Source organism: Rhinatrema bivittatum, chromosome 4 (genome assembly GCF_901001135.1).
Source record: "Rhinatrema bivittatum chromosome 4, aRhiBiv1.1, whole genome shotgun sequence".
In the NCBI taxonomy this organism is placed as follows: Eukaryota; Metazoa; Chordata; class Amphibia; order Gymnophiona; family Rhinatrematidae; genus Rhinatrema; species Rhinatrema bivittatum.
Window position 1 is genome coordinate 122,377,443 of NC_042618.1, and position 25,805 is coordinate 122,403,247.

General features: G+C 40.8%; 1 protein-coding gene across 1 annotated transcript in view; it reads left to right on the top strand.

Moving 5' to 3' along the window:
• ACTN1 (actinin alpha 1) overlaps window positions 1-25,805 on the top strand; it is a 246,119-nt gene that overhangs the window by 12,988 nt on the left and 207,326 nt on the right.

A 25,805-nucleotide genomic window follows, 5' to 3' on the forward strand; every position in this document is an offset into this window, starting at 1 on the left:
GTGTTCTGCTAAAGGTTTTTGTATATCAAGAAAACTGTACAGAAATACTTTATTATATACTCTGACCTTATCATAACAAGCCAATATACTTTATGAGAGTAATTTTGTAACATCACTCCTAAGTTAGCCAGAATAAGTTACACCAGTTTTCAAAGTGGACTCGCATGCGTAAGTCTGCTTTGAAAGTTTTTCCTGGCAAAACCTATGACTGTAACCTTTTAAAACGAGCGTGCGGGCGTCTGTATACATGTTTATGCCTGCACGATCGCATATTCGCAAGAATTTTAAGTTGTTAAAATACACCCAGCGTGTGTGTGCTCTCCTGATTTTAAGTGATTGCATGAGGAAATGTTGTTCGCTTATTTTCCTTAGCAAATTATCGGCTTTAATGTGCCCATTCCCAGTTTGACCAATTAGTGCACCAGTTTGCCCAGTGTATCTCTAAGATACTCAAATCTCTCTGGTTCTTCAGTCTGCACTCTCCTCCATTTACCCAGACCCCTACCCACCCATTCATTTTAGACCTAAAATGAGTTTTTTCTTCAGACTTGCACCTCAAGAGCAGGAGTCAGTAAGTGCAGGTAACAGCCCGATGCGTTCTGCAGGCGTTAAATGTTGCCCCTTTTTTCCACACATTAGGTTGCTTGCACTTGGTCCAGATGCTCGTGTATATGGGCCTTTTTAATGTAAGCAACTTTTTTTTTTTTTATTCACCCCTAAGAACACAGTCACACCTGCTATTTGATGCACACGGTGTTGCCGAGAGAATTTTGCACACATGCTTTTTAAAATCAAAATGTGTGCATAAGTCCCTAGAATGCCTCTCACCTGTGCACATGGTGGTACCTGAAGATGGGATGCGTCTGCACAATTTTCTGTGCAGATCGGTCGTGCGGCTTGCTAAAGGGCCATTTCTGCAGGGAAAGTGCTACCTATCTGCAGCCATCCCTTCAAAAATTACCCCTTCCCTATATCCTTGAGCTTGAAAGGTCCAGATTCCTTTTGGAGAAAGGATACTCTGACCTTAAACGTTCCCGGGTGTGTGTGTGTTGGGTTTTTTACTGTAAGCACCCTTGCTGCTCTTGAAGATTTATCGTTCTCGTCTGCCTTTTGCAAATAGAGTATCGTGGACTGTTCACATATATTACGGACTGGTTCAGTGATAAGCCTGGTTATTCATTCACCTGCACAGAGCGAACATATAGCTTTGGATTTATTATGTGAAATATTATTACCCCTTTAAAATATAGATTTACAAAGGTTTCAGATAGGAAAATGATTTCAGTCTGTTACCAATCAATCATTGGTCTTGTGACTTTCTTACTTTCACAGTGCCAAGGCTTGTGTTTTAGGACAGAAGAAGTCTCTGTTGCCCAGAGCTTTCACCTGAAATTCTGGGAAATCTCCAAGAATATGTTCATTTCAGCTGCCTACCGACTCTGAGCACTTAATGTCATCCTGAGCCTCAGTTTACAGACCTATACCTGGGATTTTTTTGTACTGATCACTGTGTTCGTTTTCCTCCTTCCTCACTGGAAGTTTTCATGCTGCAGGAAATGCGTTGAAAGCTATCCACCCTAGAAACGTGTGCCAAATTTTCTGTGCTTATTTTTTTAACCCTGTCTAGACAACCTGTGTGTTCAAGTTCAGGCCCAGTAGAGTGCAACCTAATGCTCCATACCTCAAGAAAGCATGGACTTTCTAGTAAACCTGCGGAAGAGGCTTTTTTTAAGTGCATCAAAACCAACCAAAAACTGAAGCATCATGAAGTCCTTTGAATCATGTGAGCGTCCTATGCTCCATAAGATGAAAGGCAGTTGATCCGTGAAACAGACTGACCACAGAGATGCCTGTATTTTCTGCACAAATACAAAACAGTTTTTATTGAATCAAAAGATTAGACTCTCTGAAAACCAAACAAGCAGGCTGATTCATATTATTTACACAACCATCTGTTGACGGCACATGGGTGGTTGTGTATTTTATCGATAGTTACTGGACGCAGTTGGAGGTGGCTGGTTGATAATGTGGCCTTGTAGTTTTCAGGCTTAATGAATCGGCTGACCTCCTTCATTCTACTGTAGGCTGGCTTCCTGATATTTTTTCTTTCTTTTAGGTTTAAATTTTTTTCTTTTAATTAAGTAAGATATTTGAGGTCTGGATGAGTGCTTGTTTTTGTCCACATTGCTTGTATCACGCCCTATTTAGGCAGAAGAGCAACAAGCAACTTAAAAAAAAAAAAATCACCCTACCCTCCACAGAGTTCATTTTTCATTTCTTATTTGTCTTTGCGGTCAGGGTATAAGTGAAACCTGAAGTGCCGGAGCTACTTAAGCTTGGGCATGCAGCGCTGACTCTCCTGAGCTGTAATGTTATGCCCACATCTGCCTCCCTTTTTGAGGAGCCACAGGGGATGCTTCTTTCCTGGTGTTGGAAAGGGGAAACCTGATGTATCAGTTGTCTTTAAATTCTTGTGGTAGTGGAGGAAAGGAGCGGTGGCAAAAGTGTCTCCTGAGATTTAACTTTGGGCTCTTAAGTGAGACGCTGTGGACCTAACTTACTTTTCCGGTTCCGTACCCCTCGCGCTTAGTATGGTAGGGTTTGGGTTCCCCGCTCATTTGGCTGTATTATGGGATTTCCAGCATCTTGTCCTTTCAGCTACACCTACAATAAACCGTGCAAGTTATACACTGTAGGAAAGGCAATGTCATGACCCAAAAGTCAGCTCTGTGCCCGTGCACTGGGGCCAGCGCCATCTCTGACAGAAACCTGGTTACTGTTTTAGGAATCATAAACTGGCTTTGCTGCCAGCTGTGACTAAAAGCAGCCCTGAAAAATGGAGGTCTGGGCAGTAAAGCTTTGGAATGATGATCAAAGACTGCTTTTATTTAGTAAAAAAATCATCAAGCTTCGCGTTGTATCTGCATCATATAAATTGTTATCCGTTTAGAAACTAAAACCCATCAAGCTGTCCCTTTTGGGATTTACTCTGATCATGGTGAAGTCTTAAGTTTTCTTTTTGAATGTTTCTGATATTATGATAAAACATAAGCTTGTGTAAACATCACATTCAAATAGTCTTCATATTAAGACCAGTAAAGAACTTAAGGGTGGATTTTCAAAGGCCTGTGCAGATTAAAAAAAAAAGCGGGATTTACACGCGTGGCCAGGCCTTGCAGGCATCGCGTGCATTTTAAAACAGGCCTGGCCACGCACGTAAACCCCGCTATATACACAAGTGCTGGGCCTCTCCGAGAGGGGGGGGGGGGAGGGGGCCCAGGACAACCCCATTGTATGTGGTCCCAGGGAAGCGTGTGCTCATCAGAGCAGGTAAGTTTTTGGTGTGGGTTTTTTTTTTAAAGGGTTAGGCTACATTTAGGTGTCGGGGTGGAGAGGGGAAAGGGAAGGAAGGTTAGGCAGGGGAGGGGGTAGGGAAGTTCACTGCCAATCCACTCCTTAATTGGAGTGGCCTAGGGGAGGCCCAATTGCGTCGCTGCATGTATCAATGGAAAATTCGGCCCCCCCCCCTCCCCGTGCACACTGCCCGCACATGCGTATTCGGATTTTAAAATTTGGTGTGCATGTACGTGCGGCTATCCAATTTTATAATATGCACGCGCTTCCTGGAAACCGCACGCTCATGGACGCACGCGTGCTTCTTTGAGAATCGACCCCCTAAGCTTTCCACTGGATTATTCATTTGAATCCCAAACACTATTATCTAGAAATCTCAGTGTAAAGCTTAGGGGTCGACTTTCAAAGAAGAGCAATCAGGCTGGTCTTTTTTAAGCTGTTACTTGTGTGGTAGTAATATTGCTCACTTTTCTACTTTTTATTTTTATTTATATACTGACATTCGATCTGAGATAACACACTGGTTTACATTCAGGTACTGTAGGTATTTCTCTATCCCCAGAGGGCTTACAATCTAAGTTTTTGTACCTGAGGGAAAAGTGACTTGCCCAAAGTCACAAGGAGCGACAGCGGGACTAGAACCCTGGTCTCCTGGTACGTAGCCCACTAGGCTATTCCTCCTCCCTTGGGCTGCATGTTGAGCTTCTACCTTAACTGACCCCTGCTACTTATCTGGTGATCAGGATCCAGCAGAGATTGAGGCTAATTACAAGTTCCCCCATTATTAATTCCACTAATCTCTCCCGCTCCAAAATATGGCTTCCCAGAAATGTTGCATGTTTTTTTTTTTCCTCCTCAAAATAATTTTCTGGATATGTGATGATGGGTTGGTTTTGAACAAAGCCGTAATTATTGGTAAGAGGGACAACTTCCCAGGGCTGAAGAATGACTATCAGAAATGGGTTCATGGCCTCCCAGAAAAGGTAGTGAAGAAGGTTCTATAATTCTAGTGGCTAGAGGAGGGAAATGAAGAATTGGGGTAACCCATGGTAACTTTTTAGATATAACATTTCTGCATGGGGTAACCTACACGGAGTGGCAGTTACCACCTTTAATGGAGGCATAGGGATAACCTGTATGAATAACAGCTACAACCTTAAACAGTAGGTATGAGGTGTAACCTGCAGGAATTGGCAGTTGCACTGCTAAATAATGTGCTCGACAGACTGGATGGGCCACTTGGGTCTTCATCTACTGCCATTTACTATGATGCTATAGGTGGTCAGTGGATGAAAATCCAGGAAGAGAGCCACTCTACTCACTATCTTGAGGGAGAGAAGGAAAGAAGACTGGAAACTGGAGTGGGTGGAGGGAGGAAGGGAGAGAGATGATTGGGGCCTGGGTGGTGGATGTGAGGTTCAAATAAGCATATTTGAACCTCACATCCACCACCCAGGCCCCAATATGCTTGTTTGTCCTGGGCATTAAAATACCAGGTTAGGCTTTACAGGTTAAGAAATTGCCATGCTGAGTCAGGCCAAGGGTCCATCAAGCCGAGCATCCTGTTTCCAACAGAGGCCAAACCAGGTCACAAGAACCTGGGAAGTACCCAAACACTAAGAAGATCCCATGCTACTGATGCCAGTAATAGCAGAGGCCATTTCCTAGGACAACTTGATTAATAGCAGTTATTTATTTATTTATTTATTTATTTATTTATTTATAACAGCTTTTATATACCGATGGTTGTTTGGAACATCTCATCATTTAACAAGAAACAAAAATTAGTAACAGGCTTTATAATGAACATAGAACTGGTGGATATATTAATGGGAGTAAAGGGGTGTGATATGGAATAAGATAAGGGTGGGGGCAGAGTGTAGCGAGAACTTGGAGGGGAGGGAATAGAGGTAAAGATCAAGTAATGGGGTTACAGGAACATACATTTAAAATCCAATTTTTACAAGGAGGAATTATATACAAATTTTGACAGGAGGAATTATATACAAGTTAAATTACAGTGGAATATAAAAGATTATAATGACATATCCTACTTCAGTTTGGTTGCAAAGGGGAATATGTTACAACTGCTGTCATTAGCATGTAGAGCCAATGACAGCAGTTGTAAAGCACAAAGGGTCCTATGGGGCAGTTGAAAGGGGAGAAGATAGAGATAGAAGTGGTGAAGGAGTGCAGTTAAGTGTATGCCTGCTTGAAGAACCAAGTCTTAAGGCTCTGCTTGAATTTTTTCGGGCATGATTCTTGGTGGAGTGAGGATGGTAGCTTGTTCCACAGGGAGGGCCCTGCTAAGGAAAATGCCCGTTCTTTGGTGGAGCAAAGCTTAGTGAGTTTGGGTGAAGGAGTATGCAACGTTGTAAGGTGTTGCATTCTGGTGGGTCTGTCAGGGTTACGAAAGGCGAGATGTTCTTTAAACCAGGGCATGTTTTGGTTGTGAAGGGATTTGTATGTGATTCTTGATGTAACGGGTAACCAGTGCAGATGTTTGAGGACAGGGGTAATGTGGTCATTTTTACGGGTGTTGGTGAGGATACGAGCTGCTGCATTTTGGAGTAATTGGAGGGGTTGGATAGTGCTTTTGGATAAACCCAAGAGCATAGTGTTGCAGTAATCTATTTTTGATAGGATGATAGCTTGGAGAATTGTACGAAAGTCATTGAGGTGTAAAATGGGTTTAAGTTTTTTTAGGGTATGCAATTTGAAGAAACAGTCTTTAAGTGTGGCGTTGATGAATTTTTTGAGGTTATCGAGGGTGATGCCAAGGCTACGCACGTGTTGCAGGCAGGTGATGTTGGTGTGGGGTGCGTTGATCGATGGTAGAGGGAGGTTTCATGTTGGGAGGAGATATAAGGAGAAGCTCTGTTTTAGAAATGTTGAGTGCGAGGAAATTGTCAGAAAGCAGGGTACTGATGACCGCGAGGGCGGATTCCCAGGTCTCAAAAGCTTTTTGTAGTGCGTCAGTTACAGGTATCAGGATCTGAACATCATCCGCATATATAAAATGCGGAAGGTCTAGTTTGGAGAGGATATGGACTTCTCCAAGAATTATCCAAACTTTTTTTAAACCCAGCTACACTAACTGCACTAACCACATGCTCTGGCAACAAATTATGCGTTGAGTGAAAGAATTTTCTCTGATTAGTCTTAAATGTGCTACTAGCTAACTTCATGGAGTGCCCCCTAGTCCTTCTTCTTTTATCCAAAAATGGAAATAACCGATTCACATCTACTCATTCAAGACCTCTCATTATTTTAAAGACCTCTGTCATATCCCCCTCAGCAGTCTTTTCTCCAAGCTGAACAGCCCTAACCTCTTCAGCTTTTCCTCATAGGAGAGCTGATCCATCCCCTTTATCATTTTGGTCGCCTTTCTCTGTACCTTCTCCATCGCAACTATATCTTGAGATGTGGCGACCAGAATTGTACACAGTATTCAAGGTGTGGTCTCACTATGGAGTGATGCAGAGGCATTATGGCATTTTTCTGTTTTGTTAACCATTCCCTTTTTAATTCCTAATATTCTGTTTGCTTTTTTGACTGCTGCAGCACACTGAACCAATGATTTCCATGTATTATCCACTATGATGCCTAGATCTTTTTCCTGGGTGGTAGCTCCTAATATGGAACCTAACGTCATCTAACTACAGCAAGAGTTATTTTTCCCTATATGCAACACCTTGCACTTGTCTACATTAAATTTCATCTGCCATTTGGATGCCCAATCTTCCAGTCTCGCAAGGTCCTCTTGTAATGTATCACAATCTGCTTGTGATTTAACTACTTTGAATAATTTTGTATCATCTGCAAATTTGATAACCTCACTCATCGTATTCCTTCACAAATAATTTATAAATATATTGAAAAGCACCAGTGCAAGTACAGATTCCTGAGGTACTCCAATGTTTACCCTTTTCCACTGAGAAAATTGACCTTTAATCCTACTCTCTGTTTCCTGTCTTTTAACCGGTTTGTAATCCATGAAATGACATCGCCTCCTAGCCCATAACTTTTTAGTTTTCCTAGTAGCCTCTTATGACTTTGTCAAACACCTTCTGAAAATCCAAATACACTACATCTACCGGTTCTCCTTTATCCACATGTTTATTAACCCCTTCAAAAAAATGAAGCAGATTTGTGAGGCAAATCTTGGGTTAATCCATGTTGACTGTGTTCCATTAAACCATGTCTTTGTATATGCTCTGTGATTTTGATCTTTAGAATAGTTTCCACTATTTTTCCCGGCACTTTAGTCAGGCTCACTGGTCTATAGTTTCCTGGATCGCCCCTGGAGCCCTTTTTAAATATTGGTATTACATTGGCCACCCTCCAGTCTTCAGGTACAATGGATGATTTTAATGATAGGTTACAGATTTTAACTAATAGATCTGAAACTTCATTTTTTAGTTCCTTCAGTACCCTAGGATGCAAACCATCCGGTCCAGGTGATTTGCTACTCTTTAGTTTGTTAATCTGGCCTACTACATCTTCCAGGTTCACAGTGATTTGGTTCAGTTCATCTGACTCATCACCCCTGAAAACCATCTCTGGAACTGGTATCTCCCCAACATCCTCATTAGTAAACACAGAAGCAAAGAATTCATTTAGTCTTTCTGCAATGGCCTTATCTTCCCTAAGAGCCTCTTTAACCCCTCGGTCATCTACCGGTCCAACAGACTCCCTCACAGGTTTCTTGCTTCAGATATATTTTAAAAAGTTTTTATTATGAGTTTTTGCCTGTACGGCCAACTTCATTTCAAATTCTCTCTTCGCCTGTCTTATCAATGTTTTACACTTAACTTGACAATGCTTATGCTTTTTCCTATTTTCTTCAGATGGCTCCTTCTTCCAATTTTTGAAGGAATTGTTTTGGCTAAAAGACCCTCTTTGACATCACCGCTTAACCATGCCAGTAATCATTTTGCCTTCCTTCCATCTTTCTTAATGAGTGGAATCATCTGTACTGTGCCTCTAGGATTGTATTTTTAAACAATGTCCATGCCTTTTTGAGCACTTTTAACCTTTTGCAGCTGCACTTTTCAGTTTTTTTCTAACTATTTTCCTCATTTTATCAAAGTTTCCCTTTTGAAAATTTAGTGTTAGAGCTGTAGATTTACTTATTGTCCCCCTTCCAGTTAGTTTAAATTTGATCATGTTATGATCACTATTGCCAAGTGGCCTCACCACGTTACCTCTTTCACCAAATCCTTTGTTCCACTAAGAATCAAATTTAAAATAGCTTCCTCTCTCATTGGTTCCTAAACTAGTTGCTCCATGAAGCAGTCATTTATTACATCCAGGAACTTTGCCTCTAGCATGTCCTGATATTACATTTACCCAGTCAATATTGGGGTAATTTAAAATCTCCAAAAATCAACCGAAGCAAACCTTGCACATAAGCAAGTACTCACGTAAACATGGTGCAGGAAAGAATATACAGTTCCATCGAAATTTCAAATATGCTTTTATTATATCTTCAGGCATTCAAAGTTCAATTAAGTGAGGCAACTCCAATCCAAGTAAACAAACAAATTTTTAAGTCCCCCGACACGGTCCGTGTTTCGGGTAAGCTGCATCAGGAGGGACCACAGCAAGTTTATAATCTACAATAAAATAGCATACATCAAGAATGGAACAATTAAGGCTGCAGATAAAGAGATATAAAATAAAGAGTTCATACCTTTATGGTTGACATCAGGAGCGCAACGCCCTGTGTCAGTGACAGCCATTTAAAGGGCAAAAAGGCGCGAAAGAGAGTCTCTCTCGCGAGATGCTGAAAGCGATAGAAACACAATACCACACATGTAGAATAATAACATATTAATAAAATAAGTACCATTCTATTTCCTTGTTTAGGCCATTGGGTGAAACTGTGTCCAAGGTAAAAATCCAGCGCTGTTCTCTCCTACCCAGTATCCCGGCAAAGTCTCCACCCCGGCAAGGGAGTGAGACTACCTCCAGGACTAGGAAGGAGAGAGAAGCGACAGAGTGGCCAGCCTGGAGCCAGTGTGATACCAAAGGCTCATCGATTCTGGAAGATCTAATGTTGCAACAGTGCTCAATGATCCTTGTCTTGATCATACGTGAAGTCTTGCCCACATATAGCAGGGTATATAATTACACAAAGGGCATTAAATACAACTCTCTATAATCTTGTCATGAAATTACACAAATTTAGAGAGACAGTTTGAATATAACAAACATACAAAATTTATTTAAATTCACCCAAATGTACACCTATATAGACAATAAAAACTGAGCTAGCACACTCACACATTCATACCCACATATTAAAAAACATGTTTTTTGAGATATCACATACAAATATAGTTTTTTGCTGTAAATACATTACATCCATATACTTCCTTCACAAACAATCAATAAAGCATGTCTCATATATTGCCATGATTTTTTTAAAGCTGAGATGTATAATTCCTACTGTCCGACAAAAGTAGATCAACGATCTCTTCGTTTCACTCCTCACACGAGGGGCTTCCTCAGGGACTGATATAATTCACATATTTTACATATGCTACCGCACTGCAATAAATCAATATAACAGGAATTACCCACAAATTAACTCTCAAAATCCAATACCAACCAAATATCTCTCTTCATTTTTTTCTTTTCAAATTACAAACTTTTTTAGCATCAAAACCCTACCTCTTACACCATCACCAAACGTGATGCCAAAAATATCTCCACTTTCCTTATAACCCTATAGTCTAACCAAACTTTTTACAATTAAACAGAAAACGCAATTATTTTTTCTCCGATTTCACCCATACTGAACCCCTGACACAATCAGGTCAAATGTATAACGGCCATACCTACCTTTGATTATAAATCATCCATATGTTTCACTCCAATACCTTCGTATAAATACCATCCATCGCAACTTTCAATACATTGAGGCCATCAATTCAAACACTTCCTTTATCGCGGTGTGTCCTCTAACGTTCCCATTGAATATAACACAACGGTACTAACTCCAATACCTTTATAAATGCCTTATAAGACACACCGACCAGTGCTCTCAAGAGAACATGTTCTGTAACGATATAACCCAAAGAATTATCCTTAGACATAAAAAACTCACTTACCATGAACCACCAACTGCTACAATGCACGAAAAACCTTCGAATACTCACGTTCAGACCGGAGGTGACGTAGCACGTCGTCACCCGCTGATGTATGAAAGTAATGCTTATTCAACCAACTTTATATAGAGCGAACACTAGTAATTAGACAAACTTTTCAATTGTCTTTTCAAAGCCTCAATATAATTGTCATTAACACAACCTGCTCGAATCCTCTCTTATTCTGACCAAAAATTAATAGATACCACTATTTTGGTCAGAATAAGAGAGGATTCGAGCAGGTTGTGTTAATGACAATTATATTGAGGCTTTGAAAAGACAATTGAAAAGTTTGTCTAATTACTAGTGTTCGCTCTATATAAAGTTGGTTGAATAAGCATTACTTTCATACATCAGCGGGTGACGACGTGCTACGTCACCTCCGGTCTGAACGTGAGTATTCGAAGGTTTTTCGTGCATTGTAGCAGTTGGTGGTTCATGGTAAGTGAGTTTTTTATGTCTAAGGATAATTCTTTGGGTTATATCGTTACAGAACATGTTCTCTTGAGAGCACTGGTCGGTGTGTCTTATAAGGCATTTATAAAGGTATTGGAGTTAGTACCGTTGTGTTATATTCAATGGGAACGTTAGAGGACACACCGCGATAAAGGAAGTGTTTGAATTGATGGCCTCAATGTATTGAAAGTTGCGATGGATGGTATTTATACGAAGGTATTGGAGTGAAACATATGGATGATTTATAATCAAAGGTAGGTATGGCCGTTATACATTTGACCTGATTGTGTCAGGGGTTCAGTATGGGTGAAATCGGAGAAAAAATAATTGCGTTTTCTGTTTAATTGTAAAAAGTTTGGTTAGACTATAGGGTTATAAGGAAAGTGGAGATATTTTTGGCATCACGTTTGGTGATGGTGTAAGAGGTAGGGTTTTGATGCTAAAAAAGTTTGTAATTTGAAAAGAAAAAAATGAAGAGAGATATTTGGTTGGTATTGGATTTTGAGAGTTAATTTGTGGGTAATTCCTGTTATATTGATTTATTGCAGTGCGGTAGCATATGTAAAATATGTGAATTATATCAGTCCCTGAGGAAGCCCCTCGTGTGAGGAGTGAAACGAAGAGATCGTTGATCTACTTTTGTCGGACAGTAGGAATTATACATCTCAGCTTTAAAAAAATCATGGCAATATATGAGACATGCTTTATTGATTGTTTGTGAAGGAAGTATATGGATGTAATGTATTTACAGCAAAAAACTATATTTGTATGTGATATCTCAAAAAACATGTTTTTTAATATGTGGGTATGAATGTGTGAGTGTGCTAGCTCAGTTTTTATTGTCTATATAGGTGTACATTTGGGTGAATTTAAATAAATTTTGTATGTTTGTTATATTCAAACTGTCTCACATATAGCAGGGGGCAGGGGCACTTAACCACATATACTACTCCTCTTTGAATGCCTGAAGATATAATAAAAGCATATTTGAAATTTCGATGGAACTGTATATTCTTTCCTGCACCATGTTTACGTGGGTAATTTAAAATCTCCCATTATTACTGCACTGCCAAATTGGTTAGCTTCCCTGATTTCTCTTAGCATTTCATCATCTGTCTGACCATTGTATCCTATCACTATACTCTTACCCAACACACATGGGATTTCTACCCATATAGATTCTACTGAGCATTTATTCTCGTGTATGATCTTTATCCTGTTGGACTCTATATCCTCCCGGACATAAAGTTTTACACCCCCACCAAGTTGATCCTCCCTATCATTGTGATATAATTTGTACCCTAATATAGCACTGTCTCATTGGTTATCCTCCTTCCACCAGGTCTCTCAGATGCCAATTATGCCTATCTCATCATTTACGGCTATACACTCTAACTCTCTGATCTTACTTCTTTGGTTTTGAATTCCTATTAGAATATTAAAACTAATAATAAAAATTACACTCCAGATTCTCCAAAAGAAGAAACTATTCGGAGTTGATGCCTTCATTGTTTTGAATGCATAGAAAACATTGCAGAAAAGCAAATGCTGATCGCATTAGCTATATGAAAGTTTTGTTTCATTATGATAGCATGGAGAGCTTAGAGCTGGAGAACAGGTGAAACTCTATCAGGGTGTGCCATGTGGAGGGACCTGGGTAGGATTCCAGTTTGTCTTCCACTTCTGGGTCAGTGGGGGATGCTGTGAGATTAGTGTGCACAACTCCTGGGGAGGGGGAGAGGGGAAGGAAGTAATAGCTATTGTATAGTGGCTGGATTTATGGCCCACATTTATAGGTTTCCCAGAAAAGGACGCTCAATGCAGTGACTTGAATGAAAGTTAGTTGGGAGGCGATATATATACTGAGGATGGTGGATCTTGAAATGCTTGGAATAAACTACTGGTGAGAGAATTTAAGCATGCTTGGGACAGACTGAGCACAGGGGGTGGGTTAGCTACGAGTAGAAGAAATGAAGAAAGGGTCTAGAGTGTGTTTGCTCAGTCATGAAAATTTAGAGGGCCAAAATGGGGAAAACAAGGCAATAGGGTGGAGGTATAAGTACAATGTAATGACTTCTAACAACAATGGTACGACTGTGTTGGGTTTCCAAGGAGGCTGGGGGGGTAAGCAAGCTGTATGGAACAGCAGTTTCATCCTTGCCAACAGTAGTACAGCTGTATCAGGCTTCCAAGAAGGTTAGGGTAAACTGCATAGAGTAACTATGGTTAAAACCAGACATCAGTGAGCACAGGGAGGACTGATATATTTGGACAACATCCTCACAAATAATGGATTGTTATAAAACTTGGTACGCTATGTAATGTTGAGTGTCAACAAACAGGTTGTAGGTGATACCTTTTTATTGGACTAACTTAATACGTCTATGACGAGCTTTCAAGAGTTATCCTCCCTTCATGAAGTCACAGATGTATTAAGTTAGTCCAATAAAAAGATATTATCTACAACTTGTTTGACATTTAATCAGCTTGAATAGGTAGAATTAAGGCACCTGCAATCCTCTGCTTAAGGTGGTAAAATAAGGAAGTGTCTGGGTGCTGGATTAAGATTATTGTAAGAAGTGGAGAAAGATGACAATGTGTGAAATGGTCAGCTGGTGGAGGTGGTGAAGGCCAGCACTGTGACAGATTTGGACATGCTTCAGGCAGATAGGGAGGGCAGAGGTTGAGGTTACATAAAAGGTGTGAGAAGGGGGGATGGGTTGGCCTATACATAGGAATTTGTGCTTACCTACCCAAAGTGGAAGAGAGCCACTGAAGAGAAATCAAGACTGGGCAAACTGGATGGACTAACTGCTTGCTATCTGTAAAGCTTTATGCCTGCCTGGAGAATATCTGACTGGAATTTTCAGGCCAGCCGAAATGGATGTTGGTCTTTTTGGATAGGATTCTGAGAGAGGATACAGTATATCTATCTACCTGTTTTTTGCTGAGCTTCTTTTAGAGGTCTAGTCCTGATAAGATTGACGTCCTACATAAACCATACTGATCAGCTCACTCTGAGTATACTGGTCTTAAAACTTCAGATTCAGGTGACTTATCTTACTCACCAATGAATGAAATAGTTTGGCTGCTGTCAATCCACTTGATTGCACAGGGATAAAAAGGGTTGACAAATGAAAATAAAAAATGTACTTTTCTATTGGCCTAACAATCTATTAAGTCCAATAAAAAGGTATATATATTTTGTTTTTGTTACATTTTGCACAGAAATAAAAAGTTAAATATATATCTCACAGCTGGAAATGGTGTTATGCTGTAGAAAATAAATAGTTGTCTTGGTTTCATAAGAATAAAACAGTTTTTGGAAGTCAAATTGCTACTTTTTTTTTTTTTTGTAAGGGTAAAATCTCCAAATGATAAGAGTTCAAATTGTTTATGCATGAGTCAGGGTGTACCTGCATGCAAGGAGAGATGGTGGCCCTGTGCTTGATGGACTTTGTGCATAGCTCCTGGAAGGAAGTCTCTTTAAAAAAAAAAAAAAAAGTCTTTAATTCATATCTTTTTAAAAATAGAACCAAAGGTACCACAAGCACAGAAATGCACAAGAAAATGAAACCAATAAAGAACTTCAGATATATGAAGAGGGGATCTCATACAAACCTCGTGTTTATAAATTCATATGATTACATACCTATAGCTTTAATCAGAGTCTCAACCCATCTAGAGTTTTTAATTTAAAAACTTTCAAAGTGAGCAAGTGTCTTTTTAAGATATCCTTCAAATGCAGGAAACTCGCTTGCTCATAGTGAATACTTCTGAAAACAGCAGATGTTGCTACTATCCTTAGGTTCAGGATGCCCAGCAGGAAATCCAAATAAGAAAAACAAATGCTTCCAACCAAAAAATCCTGATGGAACGAGCCTGCTTAATCTGCAAGGGCCCCCACACACTTAAGCATTTTTCCTATGGATACAAAATGGGGAAAAGCCTTTATGTAGATCAGGCCCTAAACGTATTGAATGAGGGGCTACGTCTCTCAAAAACTGAGAGCTGTTGGGGAATGTCCTCTCTCAAATCCACGGGATCAACCCCTTGGTTTTTGGGCAGGTTTAGCTGCTTCTTTCACTTGGATTGGTGCTCCTTCACTTAAGCTTTGGCCTTAGCAAAGATCATTTTTCCAAGACATTTCTGTGGGTAAACCAGTGCTTCTTCCCAGCAGACATGGCTTCTTTGTAAAATTGCCCACCTGATATGTGGATAAAATTAGGGGCGCATGTTGTATTTGTGCATAATTTCAGCTGGACTGAGTGGAGGGGTTTATGGACTTAATGCATATGCTTTTGGATTTTAAAAAGTGTGCACTTAAAACTTTCACGGAAAGTTTGCACCAGCGGTTTTTTTAGCAGATGTAAATGTGTGCGGCTAGATCTGATGGGATAATTTTTGAAGCAGATTTATGCACGCAAGTCCACTTTGAAACTTGAAGTAACATGTGTCCCATTTGCTAGCTAACTTATGTACAGTGTGTTAGAATTCCCCTCCTCCCACACGGCCTGTGGCATCACTTGCCTTTCATTAGGAGTCTGCAGTTTGGTATGATGAAAGTGTTAAATTTTTGGATGCTACTCTATCCGGACACAGATACTTGTCAAAATGCAAATCGGCCAAGTTTTTGGTTTCCCTGCTCCTTTTTAAAGTAATAGCTGGGAGATGGGTTTTGTACCATCTCAGAAGAGCGCCTCCTACTGAGTCACCAGCACATTTATCCAAAGTGGACTCCTGTCATTTTTATTAATCCAGCCTAGGCCTTTTTAGCTCAAAGAAAATTACTATAAATGAGAGCTGGAATAGATTCATAGAAAGCCAACTTTCTTTAGTTTCACATAGAGGCACTAATCTTATATATCTTTTTTTTTTTTCTAATCTCGTTTAAGAAGTGCTAATAAAACAGCTTTACATAAAACTGATTTTAAGACAGTGTGAAAGCGGTCGTATTTTCCACATCCTTCTGATTGAAACCTGCTTTTTTTGCTTGTGAATGAACTAGGGGGCTGTGAGGGAGGGGACTCTGTGTATCCTTGATGGGAAGGGTTGTGTTTACTGACTTAGCTAAATAAAAAGCTGCTTCTCTGGAGCAAAGACTCTGGCTTTTCTGCTTGGATCTGTCCTGTGTTTGCACAGCTCTCTGAGCCTCTGTGCCGGCCCCTCCCATGCCTCCTTTCAGTTTGTTGGAAAGCCTGTGGTCCGCACTAGCTTAATGGGCTGAAGCAAGCTTTAATTCGAATCCTTTGCATCATGGGACATTTAGGCTGGATTCCAGCCAGGGATTTCGAAATGTATTTATGAAATAGTTCTGTTTTGTTTTGTTCCCCATGGGATCAGGAAAAGATGGATGAGCATGGAGATGCACAGTGTGTGTCTGCATGCTAGTGTGGGGATTGTTGGCTTTGCCGGACGTGTCAAGCTAGCTTGAGTTTTTTTGAGTAGTGAAGCTGTATAGTAACCATGCTGTCTGCTCTTTTTTGTCATGCAGCTTTGGAAGGCCACCCAATTAAAAAAAAATGTTGGGTCAGTTGTAAGCATTTAATTCCTTGTGCTTACCAAACACTCCCCCAGTATCACTACCCTGAGTGAACTGTGAACCAGGCAGATATTGGAAGCTTACCAGGGTCAGACCTGGACAGTAGACCACCTGGAAAGACCCAGGTGCTGTGGGCTGAAGAGCACAATGGCAGACGATTGCTGTATCCTGCCAAGAAAATTGTTACGTGATAGGTCATGATCACCAACATAAGTCAAAACCGAGAATGTACATACCACTACCCAACACACACCTCCTTACCTCCTAGGCCAACTTACTGTAATGGTTTGGTGTCTCTCTCTGCAGGCTGATTGGGGTACAAATGTGCTTTTGATTTAATAGCGAGGGCTGTTGCATTTGGTCTTAAAGCCTCATGAGTCCAACTGCCATCCGTCCTCCATCTTGTCAAGAGCAGAGCTTGGGCAGAAACCAGCAATCCTGTTTTAAATTACATTCTTCGGATTAGGTGGGTGCTCTGAAAATGAGCTCTGGGGAAAATGTTACAGGAGGGTGCATATGTGTAGCGGAGAAATAGGTTACGAACAGCAGGCTGCCTAGCTACCCCCACCTCTGAGATAACGCTGTGCTTCCGACTTGGACTTCTGCGTTGGGATGCCAGTTTCTCTAGGTAACAGTTGCTATGCAAAGCAGTCGGAGGTGGCATTCACCATGCTAGTTGATATTGTTTTGATGCTAGAAATTCCTTGATGCCTGAATCATGTCTCTCTCCTGATTCCTGGCAAATTGTTTCTACCCTTCTCTGCCATACTTAAAATCTACTGCTGGGGCTCTTATTACTGTAGTGGGGTTGGGAGGTTTTTTTGTTTGCAGGGTACAGTGTGCCTAAAACTGCTTCTCTGTGCCATGTTCTGCTAACTGCTCCTACAGAGCTTTACAGATGTTCTCTACATTTAGAAATTGAGGGGTTGGAGGATGTCTTCTTTGGACCTTAACTTCTTTGCAAGAACAGAAGACATGTAGTTCTGCACTAACACATTCTCCCATAATTCCTCTTCCTGAATTCTTAAGCCATTCAGGTTGTTGCACTTGCCTTCTGAATGTATACATTTTCCTTGCAGCCAGAGCTGTGTGGAAGATGCCAGCTCTTTTTTGCTGAAATCCACTCAAATGTGTGTCCCAACACCCCCGAAAAAGACTGCATAGATTTCATGATTGCATTGCTGCAGAGGTGTTGGGGTGGCTACCACGACTGTTGCTAGATCCAGGACATTGCTTACCTCTCTGCATCAATTAGCCCTGACTTGCATGTCCTATGAGGCCAGGCCTTGTTTTTCTTATTGTCCAGTTTCCAAATGATTCTGCTTTATTCTTGCTACTAGTAAAATCCTAGTATGCATTTGGATAGGAGTTAGATACAAAAATAGTTCCCTGAGAGTTTCTGGCCTTTTAAATCACAAAAGACTAATGGCTGGGATGGAACGTCCATGCCTTGTAGTTTCGGGTGTGGTGAATGAGGAGCTTGAGTACGGTTAAGGTTTTATCATCACAGTCCATCCCTGGTTATGATCCTGTGTATGGCAAGCTCTGGGGTATTCCACCTGCATTTTTGGTTTCTTTCTCAGCTGCTTGATTTGCACAATGCATCTCTTCAAGAAGCTGCACTAGCTAGATTCTCTAAAATTTCAGCTTGCCTGTTTCTCAGGTCTTATCCCTAGATTTCCTTTTTTTTTTTTTTTTCTGCTATAATTATATTTTTGCTTTAAATAAAAGGTATGCATCTCTTTATTCTACTTGTGGCATTTTTTTTTTTTTTATGTTTTCCTTCTTGTTTAGTGTTTCCCAGCTTTTTTTTGTGTGGCACATCAATCTCCACAGAGCAGTTAGTGCAGAGATGAGGCTTTTAGCCACATGGCTAAAAGCTGTAGAAACATTGAAATCCCCATTAATCTCTTCCATATTTTAAAATTAGGGAGGGGGGTGGGGCAAAAACACACATGAACTCATTATAATGGATCAGTGCCCTCTATACACAAGTGCAGGAGAAGTCTTGTGTGGTGCGGGCAGCTGGTTCAGTTGGTTACCTTGGCTGCTGCATGTGGCTGCCAGAGCTTCTCCATTGCTGCCCAACAATCAGAGTGAATAGCATCCAGTGCTGAATGCACATGCTCACTCAGCCTGAGGATAGGACAAATGCTGGAAGGACTCAAGAGAAGGCATCTCAAGATGGGGAAGATGAGGAGGCGCTGTCTGGAAGGTATGTGCCGCCAACACGGGCCTAGCTGTGCATGTACTACATTCTGGGGCTCAAGATGCAGCAAGGGCCCCTGCACCTTTTAAGAGCCTCTACTGGTGTGTCTTGTTGCTGCGAGATGCTGAAAGCAGAGCCCGGGTGCTGGCCTGGATCTGAGCGGTGGCTTTTTCGTGACACACCTGGTCAGATATGAAGGCACGCCAGTATGCCATGTGGTTGGGAACCACTGTTCTGGATGAGTGTAGTGGCTGCATAGGGCTCTGAGAGTTGGCGCAGCAACAGCTAGGTTGACTTGGCTGTAGCTATCTTTTCCTGCATTCCTTTTGAGCTTCCCTCTCTTCAGCTTCATATGATGACCCCCCCCCCCCCCTTCTCCTTAAAATGTTTCATTCAATGGAAAATGCGACCACTTGGTTCTTTATTGAAGGCTTCTGTATGAACACGGCACCAGGCCACGTTTTTAAAGGATCAGTGTTATCGAGACTAGCGAGGAACTGTCTGCTGCACCATTGTCTTGTCTTGTCTTTCAGGTGTTCCCAGCTCCATTTTTATCACTTGAAATTTAGTTGAAAATGATGATGGCATTTTCTATTTAGATTTTCAAATCCATAAAAGAATTCTCTGGCATCAAATGCTTTTTATTTGCCTTTCATTAAAAAAAACAAAAACAAAAAACATGAGATGCTTGATGGTTGCTTCTGCTGTTGCTTTTGGACTTGGAAGTGATATATTTTTAGCTTGTACAATTACTGCACAGAGGGAATGGCTTATGGCACACAGACCAAACATCAAGACAGCATGGTGGCTACGTCAGAAGGGTAATTTCAGTACCTGGTACCTCGGTGCATAAAAACACAAGTGATTTTAACCAGCGATAAGCTGAGCAAGTCGTAAACCAGACGCCTGTTAGAAGGTGTGTTCTCTGTGAAGTGGTTTTTGTCACCGGATACTGGATGTCTTTTTTTTTTTTTTTTTTTGTCTCTGCTGATTTGCTGTCCCATATTCAACCTTTTGCAAAACTCTTGGCTGTAATGCTTGAGACAGGGATTATGCCCCCTCTCTGGATAACTCATGCCAGTGTTTGTCTGTGTCCTGTAATTGTAAAGGAAAGCACTAGAACATGGCACTTGGGGGGGCAGCGGAGGCGGTAAAATATTAATCGTCGGCGGTTGTTAAGAATGCACTAAACAAAAATCTGGTATGTGATTTTGTATAGCCGATCTTGCCTTAAGGTGAGATGATGTAATTCTTGAGATGCCTTCCAGCCCTGTTTTTTTTTTTTTTTTTTCTTCTATGATTGTCTTGCTTACCCTTCAGGCTTAGGGCCTGCTTGACTAAGATATTTTTTCATAGACACAGAATGGAAAGAAGCCCTTAAATCAGACTTGAGGTAGCCCTGCTTGCTAACTTGAGGTCCAGCGTTTTGCCTCCTCTCTCTGACTTGCATAGTTTCTTTACTGATGAGTACTCCTTTCTGTACCGATGGTCACATCTGATGATGTGTAATCCTCTTTCATTTATCGGGCACCCTCAGCATCAGGTCCTCTGCTTGAATCCCTGTGATGTGCTTGTGAGCTGACCCTACTTGGTATTATATTTATTCCTTTTAAGAGGTGGCGGCTCTTAGCTCTGGCACAGTCCTTGAAGCCTGCAAATGGACCTGGTTTTCAGGGTGTCCACAATGGGATATTCATCAGATATTTGTTTCCACTTGGGCCAAGAACTGGATGATTTTGGCTACTTGAAGGCAGACATGCTTGTGGTCCTTGAAGTCTGAATTTGGCAGCCCTTTCTTATATACCCTCCTTTTTCACCCCTCCCTGCTCTCTCACTTGATTCATTAAGTTCATTGAAAATGTTCTCCTCACTATTCTGTTATTCAACTACTAAGAAAAAATGTTTACTGTTTCCAATACTCTACTGTTCCCAACTACCATGTTAACTCCATTTGATTGTATGCTAATTGCATATTTTGTATGATAATTGCATCTTTTGTAAACCGTTATGATGGCTCTACCGAATAACGGTATATAAAACTCTACAAATAAATAAATATTGAATTTTCATTTCTGCCGTTCTTAAGTAAGTAGCCATATAGTCCAACTCGCTTTGTACGGAACGCCGGAGGTAGTATGAGGGGTCGCTGCCTGCCTGTTAGAGACGGGCAGGAGCCGGTAATATCACAGAGGCTGGACAGGTGCAGGAGGAGTGCTCCCTCTCCGCTGGAAGGAGGAGGAAAAGATCACTGGTGCTTGCAGGATTGAGCCCGCCCACTGCCCGCCCCAGAGACCACCCACCGCTGGACCAGAACAAGGCGGGAACGCTGGAAGCGCTTGTGCCGATAGGCACACGCACGATGGAGCAAGACTCAGGAGATTTCCCCTTTGTGCATCCCTTCGTGCAAGCCTGAAGTGACATCTACATTACATGTTTAATCACCATCCATATCAAACAGTTATTACAATGGAGCCAAGATACTGCATTGAAATAATCACAGGACAAGGAAAATATGGAAACCTCACAGAACATCACAACACATTCAAAGAATGAACGCAAAGCTTATCTACCCCACGATAAGTAACATTGCCAGTAATCTCTTCATATCTAATGTTTGTTCTCCTATTAGAACTAAAACCTACCATCTTCTGCATTACTGAAACATGGCTGAAAGACAGTGATAATGTTCTCTTAAATCAAATTGATCACCCCAGCTATGAAATCTTTCACTTCCCCACACTCAAACATAAAGGGTGGGGGTCTATTAATAATCAGTAAAAGAGATCTAAAACATAAACCATACAAAGCTGAAATTTACCTCCCTGTGAGGTGGAAATACTAAAATCTATACATCTAAATATAGCTACTGTCTATTGCTCACCTGGCGTACTCCAAAAAGACTGCTCTCCCCTAATCGAAATTTTCATAAAAACATTTCCATCACCTGAATCTACCCTAATCATAGGGGACTTCTAACCTACATGTAGACAGCATTCCTAAAACTAAAGCATGTGAAATCTTTCTAGATACCATAGAAGCCATGGGCTGGTCACAATTTATAATCAACCCCACTCATAAAGCAGGACACATCCATGACCTAATATTCGCCAATCACTATAACTGCAGAATCAATTCCTTACACTACATAATATCCTGGTCTGATCACCAACTAATAAAAGCAGAAATATCCCTTCTCAATACACAAACAATACCACATATTAATCATTCACGTGCAGAAAAAAATAGAACCGGAAATACTAGAGACCATTAAACATAAGATAACTGATTTTAAACACAATGCCTCATCAGCTTTTGTCTCCTGGGATAAAATCATCAATGAAATAGCCGATAACTTATGCCCAGTCCGGAAAATAAACGTTAAAAAATGAACGCAATACTTCTAAACAAAGACCAATCTTCCTCCCTCTCGGATAACTACAAATTTTCAAAGAACTCCTGCAAAGAATATGCCACTACTTTGTTGGAAAAAATCAATAGGTTAAAAACACAATTCACTTCCTGCATACCAGCTAAAGAACCTGAAGAAAAACTTGTGTAAGCAAAATGGAATACATTCGAAATTGTTTCAAAACTTGAAATTAACCAAATCATTACAAAAACTAAGCCGGCTATCCACCCTCTGGACCCAGTCCCGCAAGTTCCCTGAAAACAATACACAGCGTAATCACAACCATGATCAACAGCTTGCTAGGGGAAGGATTGGTCCCTGATAGGGCAAAAAAAGCTGTAGTAAAACTAATCCTTAAAAATAAAACTGGCAGAATTGATGATTGGGACAGCTATCAACCAATATCTAACCTGCCTTTCATTGCTAAAGTCCCAGAAAAAGCAGTGCTATCACAATTTATTCTATACCCAAACCGATTCAGAAAAGATCACTCAACAGAAACCCTACTCATTTCCTTAACCGACCCAATTCCACAGGGGTTTGACAATGATGAATCCTATATCCTGGTACTACTTGATCTAACAGCAGCCTTCGACTCAGTAGACCATACCCAGCTGTGACATCAGCTGTTAACATTTCTATTCCAATTTTTATCAAATGGTTCTCTTCCTTCCTAGAAGATAGATTATTCCAAGTAAAACTGGACAATCACATATCTGACACCTTCCCAATCAATACGGGTGTCTGCTACATTATTCAACATTTTATATAATACCTCTATGCACATTACTAGCGGAACTAGGAATCATCTTCTTCCTATATGCAGATGACATACAATTCTACATCCCATTCAACAAATAATTTAGAAAAACTGCTTTGACCCTGTCAATGTACATGAAGGCAATACAACAAAAACTAACAGTAAACAAAAAAAAGCTGAAATCGTATGGCCAAGGAGAAACTCCATGATAATCAAACCACCAACCCTAGACCTAGGAAATTTTAACATTATGCCATCAGATCAAGTACAGGACCTAGGAATACAGATAGTTTGAAAAGGTTGTATGAAAAAGCATATAAACAAATTTAATTAACAGGATACACCAAGCTGAAAATACTACATCTGAAACATTACTAACAATACAAGACTTCCGCACAGTTTTTCAAACATAGATTACTGCAACTCCCTATTACTAGGCCTACCCTATGGACTATTAAAGCCACTACAGTTACTACAAAATGCCCCAGCCAGACTCCTACTAGGGACAAGGAAATTTGACCACATCACCCCCTCACTGATAGCACTACACTGGCTTCCTGTACAATCCAGAATTCATTATAAAGTATTAACTCTAATTTTCAATATCAACAACATTAACCCATGCTTAATAGGAGTGACACTTCAACCATACACTCTGCAGAGAGCCCTAAGATCGCAAAACAAAGGTCTTCTAATGGTGCCTACAACATGGAGCACACACTTAACACACATAAGAGCGAATGTTCTCCATAGCGGGTCCCAAGTTGTGGAACTCTCTTCCAGAGTCACTAAGTCAGATAAGAGAGAGAGAGTTTTAAACGAGAACTGAAAACATGGCTCTTTCAAAATGCATACGACCTAAGCTAAATACCAATATGCCAATAAAGTTGCTGTTAGAGCATAAGATTATGCTAGTAGTTTGAGCAATTAGAATTGACCGATTTTTATAAAGTGTAACAAGACAACTTACTGAGTATAACATGAAGGATAATGAATTGAAAATTATAGGTTACAATCCATCATAGCCCCCTAGTTAACTTGTACTCTGTATTAATATGTCAACCTAGAATATGTATTTGATGTTGTGATGAACTAGATTACATAAACATTTGACCTCGAGTATGTAGCTGCCGTTGTACTGACTTAGAATATGAATGCTGACCCGGAATCTGAACACTGGTTTTGTTAAACCGTTGTGATCTCATTTTGGAACGACGGTGCATGCATAAATAAATAAATAAATAAATAAATGTTGGGCTGGGTACAGGCTGCCTTGCTTTCCCTAGCTCTTGGTTCCCACTCTTCTTGCTGCCGTTCTTCAGTGTGTACCCTAAAGGAAGGGAGGCACAGAAGGAGCTTTGCCATGGTTGGATCTGTTTATTTGGCTGGTTTCAGTTTTTATTTTTTTTAAAAGGTAAATGATCAAAGCAGATCATAAGTGCCTGACAAGTTTATTTCTTTGTACATATCTTTGGAGTTTGTGACTGCCCCAGAAATGGGCAGACCTGCAGACATGAATAAATCACATCAGCAGTATCCCTCCTGTGCTGGCAAGGTGCTCAGTTTCTGGATGGAAGTGTTTACCACTTCCTGGTTGCTTAGTTTGCTTTCAGTACATATTCTGCTGTTTTTACCTCGCAGCCTCTTTTATATTTTTTTCTGTCTTTGTATCTTGTCTGTCAGCCTATTCTTTATTGCTTTCAATCTAGTCAAGGCTGTATTTCTGTGAAGCACTGCATATGCCATACAAATAATAGCATCTGCATATTTATCTGTCTTCTATGTATAGGTATAATCACCTCCAATCAGGTACCACCACTCTGGGGCTTTAAATTTAGACACACTTTCGACGCCACGCGCCGAAGGAGCAAGACAAAGGGGCTTGCCCCTTTGTTTGCCCCTTCGTGCAGCCCCGAGGGTGCCCCGACCCATACCTTCAGAAGCGATCACTTTCTTAATAACTGTAACTATTAGTTAAAGACCCTGATCCTAACGGAGTCTACTGCCTGACAACAATCATTATAGCTTTTCCAGCTACCAGCAGACATCTAGCCTCATTCAGCCTCTCCAATAGATATCCTCTCTAACATCCATCCAGCATCCAACTACCATCCTCTCCAGCAGCCTTCCTCTCAAGCATTCAGCAGCCATCCTCTCAAGCAGCCACCCAGTATCCAGCTACCATCCTCTCCAGCAGCCTTCCTCTCCAGCAGCCATCTTCTCCAGCATCCAGCAGACATCCTCTCCAGCAGCCACCCAGTATCCAGCTACCATCCTCTCCAGCAGCCATCTTCTCCAGCATCCAGCAGACATCCTCTCCAGCAGCCACCCAGTATCCAGCTACCATCCTCTCCAGCAGCCTTCCTCTCCAGCAGCCATCTTCTCCAGCATCCAGCAGACATCCTCTCCAGCAGCCATCCATTATTCAGTAGTCATCCTCTATAGCACCCATTCAGCTCCCAGCATCCTTCCAGTTTCCTCAGTACTCAGACTCTCCAGCTAACCTCATGAATACCTACAATATCCCAATCATTCAATTTCGAAGGAGAATTTCCATAATCAATTCCACCAACATCATACAAAAAAGAATTATTCCAATTATGACTTCACCTTTAAACCAACTACTAGGCCTTACATTACTCTCAGTTACCCTTTTCAACGCACAATCTCTCTCAAAAAAATCTCATATACTCAATGATTTCCTTTTAGACACTAATCCTGACATATGTGCAATCACAGAGACTTGGTTAAAACCTACAGACTCATTAATCAACTACCCATACAATCATATGACATCTTTTCAATTCCCAGGCTGAAGAAAAGAGGTGGGGGCCTATTTCTTGCAGCGAAGAAAGGCCTAAAAATAACCTTACAACATTCAAGCCAATTTGCTAATATAGAATGTGCATACTTCAAATCTA